Source organism: Oncorhynchus kisutch, linkage group LG9 (assembly GCF_002021735.2).
Source record: "Oncorhynchus kisutch isolate 150728-3 linkage group LG9, Okis_V2, whole genome shotgun sequence".
NCBI lineage: Eukaryota > Metazoa > Chordata > Actinopteri > Salmoniformes > Salmonidae > Oncorhynchus > Oncorhynchus kisutch.
In genome coordinates this window covers 34,927,506-34,933,485 of record NC_034182.2, presented here as the reverse complement: position 1 = coordinate 34,933,485, position 5,980 = coordinate 34,927,506, and positions in this window count along the sequence as shown.

Here is a 5,980-nt window from a genome sequence, read left to right as displayed (position 1 = left end):
GAGAGAGAGAGAACAGCGAGGGGGAAGCAAGAAAAGAGAGAGAGAGAGAAGAGAGAGAGAACAGAGAGAACAGAGAGAACAGAGAGAACAGAGAGAACAGAGAGAGAGAACAGAGCGAGAGAACAGAGAGGGGAAGAAAGAGGAAGAGAGAGAGAGAGAGAGAGGGGGAAAAAGAGAAGAGAGAGAGAACAGAGAGGGGAAGAAAGAGAAAGAGAGAGAGAGAGAGAGAAGAGAGAGGGGAAGAAAGAGAAGAGAGAGAGAACAGGAGGGGAAAGAAAGAGAAGAGAGAGAAACAGAGAGGGGAAGAAAGAGAAGAGAGAGAGAGTAAAGACATAATCCATCTTCTGTAACAGGTGGTGCTTATCGTTTTGATTTAGGCAAACGTTCCTCTCCGAGTCTGATTCAAAAGGTCTATTTACATTTTTTTAATGGCGTGTGGTGCTTTGGGCTGTGGTGCTTCGTCTGCTCAGAGCTGTATGGTGCTTTGTCACCTCAGAGCTGTATGGTGCTTTGTCAGCTCAGAGCTGTATGGTGCTTCGTCAGCTCAGAGCTGTATGGTGCTTTGTCAGCTCAGAGCTGTATGGTGCTTCGTCAGCTCAGAGCTGTATGGTGCTTTGTCAGCTCAGAGCTGTATGGTGCTTTGTCAGCTCAGAGCTGTATGGTGCTTCGTCAGCTCAGAGCTGTATGGTGCTTCGTCAGCTCAGAGCTGTATGGTGCTTTGTCAGCTCAGAGCTGTATGGTGCTTCGTCAGCTCAGAGCTGTATGGTGCTTCGTCAGCTCAGAGCTGTGTGGTGCTTCGTCAGCTCAGAGCTGTGTGGTGCTTCGTCAGCTCAGAGCTGTGTGGTGCTTCGTCAGCTCAGAGCTGTGTGGTGCTTCGTCAGCTCAGAGCTGTATGGTGCTTTGTCAGCTCAGAGCTGTATGGTGCTTCGTCAGCTCAGAGCTGTGTGGTGCTTCGTCAGCTCAGAGCTGTGTGGTGCTTCGTCAGCTCAGAGCTGTGTGGTGCTTCGTCAGCTCAGAGCTGTGTGGTGCTTCGTCAGCTCAGAGCTGTGTGGTGCTTCGTCAGCTCAGAGCTGTGTGGTGCTTCGTATGCACAACTCAAAGTGCTTCGTCAGAATTGGGAAGATCACTATCTCTCTTCCTCCTCTCCCCTCCCCACCTCTCTCTCACACTGCCCGTGTTTGTTGTTTGTGCTCACAGAAGGAAATGATCATTACAAATTAATACACAGTCTTTGTCTTTAGCAAGGTTCTCTTCTTACACCAAATTACATTTGTAAGGATTAGCATAATCTGCTCAATTGGTTATGCAAATCTTCCGTTGCAGCTTTTTTCACTAGTGTTGAAAACTGTAAAGAAAGAGAGGTGGAGATAGGCTCACAAAATGATATCAGAGCCCATTACTGCACCAACCACCCCAGGTAGTCAGACAGACATTTTAAAGGGTCCAACTGCCATAATTTGGCTTCCATGTAGAACCCCTTGGGGTTCCATGTAGAACCCTCTGTAAAAAGGATTCTATATGGAATCCAAAAGGGTTCTATCTGCAACCAAAACGGTTCCATCTCCAACCAAAAAGGGTTCTTTAAAGTGTTCTCCTATGGGGACAGCCAAAGAACCCTTCAATGTTCTAGACAGCACCTCTTTCTCTATGTGCATGTCTTCCGTCTGTCCTCTGTAACGTAGAGATATGGGAACACTAACCCTTTAAAGGTGTGTATAATTTAACCTTTTTTTTTAAATCATTTTTTAAATAATTTCTCACTGAATTGATAAATACATTCCTTCTTTTTCTAAAATTGCAAGCTATGTGTTTTCAGGCTCAGAACTGGTGTTGTGGCTGCTGACTGGCAGGCCACGTCAGTGAGCTGGAATCACTGTCATGTTCGTGGAACCAGTCATGGACAATCACCACCAGCCTGCAATGTTGACTCGCGGCATGACGGATGCATGTACTCATGGTTTTCTCCATTCCCTAGTCCTCCCATCTGTGTGAAACAGCAGGAACCGGGATTCATCAGACCAGGCAATGTTGTTGCAATTCTCCAGTGTCCAGTGTTCTCGTTCCTTAGCCCACTGCAACTACAGCTTCTTGTTTTTTGCTTGAAAAAGTGTAAATCTGTAAGGACGTCAGCTGCCATACCACATTTGTGTCAAGGTACGATGAGTTGTGCATTTTTTATGGGTCTTTGGGCACCAGTGTTGTACTAGAGTGTCAGTTGACTAACTGTAACCTGTCTGCTGCTCTGCACAATTCCTGTCAGCCTCCTTTGTCCTCTTTCATCAATGACCTGTTTTCGACCACTGACCTGCCGTTGGCTGGATGTCCTGCGTGTGGTGATTCACACGGGAAAGTGTTGAGCGTGAAAAACATTGCAGTTCTTGACACACACAGGTGAGCCTGGCACCTACCATACCCTTTAAAGGAATTAAATATGTGTTTCTTGTCCATTTCCCCTCTGAATGGCACACATACACAATCCATGTCTCAATTATCTCAAGTGACATATAAAGGGATCTTATTTCACCTGGATTCACCTGGTCAGTCTGTGTCCTGGAAGGAGCAGGTGTTCCTAATGTTTTATACACCCACTGTATGTCTCAGTGTACCACTGCTCCTCTGTGGTTACTCAGTAGAGCGGTAGAGTACAGAGAGAGTCAGAGAGAGACAGAGAGAGTCAGAGTGAGACGGAGAGAGACAGAGAGAGACAGAGAGAGACAGAGAGAGACAGAGAGACAGAGAGACAGAGAGAGACAGAGAGAGACAGAGAGACCGAGAGAGTCAGAGAGAGACAGAGAGAGTCAGAGAGAGACAGAGAGAGAAAGAGAGAGTCAGAGAGAGACAGAGAGAGTCAGAGAGAGACAGAGAGAGAAAGAGAGAGTCAGAGAGAGTCAGAGAGAGTCAGAGAGAGACAGAGAGAGAAAGAGAGAGACAGAGAGAGACAGAGAGAGACAGAGAGACAGAGAGAGTCAGAGAGAGACAGAGAGAGACAGAGAGAGACAGAGAGACAGAGAGAGTCAGAGAGAGACAGAGAGAGAAAGAGAGAGTCAGAGAGACAGAGAGAGACAGAGAGAGACAGAGAGAGGAAAGAGAGAGTCAGAGAGAGACCAGAGAGAGACAGAGAGAGAAAGAGAGAGAACAGAGAGAGATCAAACAAAGCAAGAGAACAAGAACAAATGCCTAATCCAGCCAGTCAGTCAGGCTCTCTGCTCTGCTCTGTCTGTTGATTCACACTATGAAGCCATGCTTCCTGACCTTAAAGGTCATCCTCCGGCTAGCAGAGAGACTACCAGAAAGAAATTAGAACAACAAAGATCCAGCCCTCCATCAGGTCATGAAGCCTTCCTGTTTCATGTAGCCTCCCACTCGCCTCCTACCATCTTGAGTTACTGATGAATGTTACATGGGATTTTGGAAAAACATTTCAAATGAAAGAGGATGTTGGTGGTGCAGTGGGAAGGAAGGAGTAGGGAGGGGTTGAGAAGAGATGCATCTGGAATTAGAGCCTTCTCTGTTTTCTTTCTCTCTCTTTCTCTCTCTCTCTCACTCTCTCTCTCTCTCTCTCTCTCTCTCTCTCTCTCTCTCTCCCTCCTCCCCTCTCTCTTTGTCCCCTCTCTGTCTCTCTCTCTCTCTCCCTCCTCCCCTCTCTCTTTGTCCCCTCTCTGTCTCTCTCTCTCTCTCTCCCTCCTCCCCTCTCTCTCTCTCTCTCTCTCTCTCTCTCTCTCTCTCTCCCCTCCCTCCCCTCTCTCTTTGTCCACTCTCTGTCCGCTCACAGCCCATACGCCCCCGAGCGCAGCTAATTAAATCCTTATAAGTGACTCGCCTCGCCTGCCATCCCAAACTCTCAGAAAGGTCAGTCCACTCACAGGCACGAGGTAGATATTTTTCATTACTGTTTTCTTTGGAGAAATGTAGATTGTTACATTATCTGATTACTAGTTTGCTTTTTTTAAGGGCACCGCACACTGCCCCGAGTTGGCTGGAGACTAGGAGGAGATGGAGGAGATGACTGAGAGGGGTCCGCTTCACAGAGAGAGAGAGGGGGGGGGGGGAGAAGGCGGGGAGGGAGCGAGAGAGAGAAGAAGGAAGAGATAGATTAAGATGATATCTGACTGATGCCATCTCTCTCTCTCTCTCTCTCCATTTCAAAGATGGTGGACAAGAGGAATAGTGGAATAGTGGAATCTAGCCAACAGAGACACCACAATTAATATCTTCTCTGGGGCTTTAGTGTATTCAGAAGGGTCTTAAATATCTTGCCCTCAACATCTCCAACTCTCCCCCTACTCCCCTATAGAGTTGAGGGCAAGATATGGATGGTGTATGTATAGAGATGACATTTAGAATGTGGCTGGTGGGGCTGTGGGTCTATTGATTCAGACTGTGAGATATGAGATGTGTGTCTGAGCTGCTGTGAGATGTGAGATGTATGTCTGAGCTGCTGTGAGATGTGTGATGTGTGTCTGAGCTGCTGTGAGATGTGAGATGTGTGTCTGAGCTGCTGTGAGATGTGTGTCTGAGCTGCTGTGAGATGTGAGATGTATGTCTGAGCTGCTGTGAGATGTGTGATGTGTGTCTGAGCTGCTGTGAGATGTGAGATGTATGTCTGAGCTGCTGTGAGATGTGAGATGTATGTCTGAGCTGCTGTGAGATGTGTGATGTATGTCTGAGCTGCTGTGAGATGTGTGTCTGAGCTGCTGTGAGATGTATGTCTGAGCTGCTGTGAGATGTATGTCTGAGCTGCTGTGAGATGTATGTCTGAGCTGCTGTGAGATGTATGTCTGAGCTGCTGTGAGATGTGAGATGTATGTCTGAGCTGCTGTGAGATGTGAGATGTATGTCTGAGCTGCTGTGAGATGTGAGATGTGTGTCTGAGCTGCTGTGAGATGTGTGACTGAGCTGCTGTGAGATGTGTGTCTGAGCTGCTGTGAGATGTATGTCTGAGCTGCTGTGAGATGTATGTCTGAGCTGCTGTGAGATGTATGTCTGAGCTGCTGTGAGATGTGAGATGTATGTCTGAGCTGCTGTGAAATGTGTGTCTGAGCTGCTGTGAGATGTGTGTCTGAGCTGCTGTGAGATGTGAGATGTATGTCTGAGCTGCTGTGAGATGTGAGATGTATGTCTGAGCTGCTGTGAGATGTGTGTCTGAGCTGCTGTGAGATGTGTGTCTGAGCTGCTGTGAGATGTGAGATGTGTGTCTGAGCTGCTGTGAGATGTGAGATGTGTGTCTGAGCTGCTGTGAGATGTATGTCTGAGCTGCTGTGAGATGTGTGTCTGAGCTGCTGTGAGATGTGTGTCTGAGCTGCTGTGAGATGTGAGATGTGTGTCTGAGCTGCTGTGAGATGTGAGATGTATGTCTGAGCTGCTGTGAGATGTGAGATGTATGTCTGAGCTGCTGTGAGATGTGAGATGTATGTCTGAGCTGCTGTGAGATGTGTGTCTGAGCTGCTGTGAGATGTATGTCTGAGCTGCTGTGAGATGTATGTCTGAGCTGCTGTGAGATGTATGTCTGAGCTGATGTGAGATGTGTGTCTGAGCTGCTGTGAGATGTGTGTCTGAGCTGCTGTGAGATGTATGTCTGAGCTGCTGTGAGATGTATGTCTGAGCTGCTGTGAGATGTATGTCTGAGCTGCTGTGAGATGTGAGATGTATGTCTGAGCTGCTGTGAGATGTATGTCTGAGCTGCTGTGAGATGTATGTCTGAGCTGCTGTGAGATGTGAGATGTATGTCTGAGCTGCTGTGAGATGTGAGATGTATGTCTGAGCTGCTGTGAGATGTGAGATGTATGTCTGAGCTGCTGTGAGATGTGTGACTGAGCTACTGTGAGATGTGTGTCTGAGCTGCTGTGAGATGTGAGATGTGTGTCTGAGCTGCTGTGAGATGTGTGTCTGAGCTGCTGTGAGATGTGTGTCTGAGCTGCTGTGAGATGTGAGATGTATGTCTGAGCTGCTGTGAGATGTGAGATGTATGTCTGAGCTGCTG